Below are 668 nucleotides of genomic sequence, written 5' to 3'. Positions count from 1 at the left end.
GGGAGAGTCTGAGCCTGGGCCAGTGAGTGTGGCTGAGGTACCAGGGATGGGGGAAGAGTCTGAGCTTGGGCCAGTGTGGCTGAGGTACCAGGGATCGGGGGCAGAGTCTGAGCCTGGGCCAGTGTGGCTGAGGTACCAGGGATGGGGGGAGAGTCTGAGCCTGGGCCAGTGTGGCTCAGGTGCCAGAGATGGGGGGCAGGAGTCTGAGCCTGGGCCAGTGTGGCTGAGGTACCAGGGATGCGGGAGGGTGGAAGGGAAAGGAGCCAGTGCTGTTGAGTGGGAAACAGTCCTCTTGTTCCTGAGATCCTGAGCTCAGGAGCCTCACAGGGTAACTAAGTATGCGAGGGAAGGTTCCAGACCATAGCTAGTACAGGTGTCTGTATCACAGCTCTGGTGTGTGCACCCTTGTGCTGTATAGATATAGCATGGACAGTTCTCCCAGTGAGGCTCATCAGCCCCGGTTAGCTGGCCAAACTCTGGCTTTGATTGTAGCTTAGCTCTTTCATGAGCCCCATGACTCAGCCATCCCACTGAGTCCCCCATTGGATGCTGCTGCATCAAGCCATGGCTTGCCTATGGTCATGCTGTTAGCCAAAGTCAGTGTCAAAAATAGCTTGGTTCTGATTGACAGAGTCAGTGCTGTGTGTGTGTGTGTGTGTGTGTGTGTG

General features: G+C 56.4%; 1 protein-coding gene across 1 annotated transcript in view; it reads left to right on the top strand.

The window, feature by feature from the left end:
* Positions 1-668, top strand: part of Smoc2 (SPARC related modular calcium binding 2) — a 133,151-nt gene that overhangs the window by 62,618 nt on the left and 69,865 nt on the right. The window lies entirely within an intron of this gene.

Source organism: Microtus ochrogaster, linkage group LG9 (genome assembly GCF_000317375.1).
Source record: "Microtus ochrogaster isolate Prairie Vole_2 linkage group LG9, MicOch1.0, whole genome shotgun sequence".
Classification (NCBI taxonomy): Eukaryota; Metazoa; Chordata; class Mammalia; order Rodentia; family Cricetidae; genus Microtus; species Microtus ochrogaster.
This window is presented reverse-complemented; position numbering and strand designations above follow the sequence as displayed.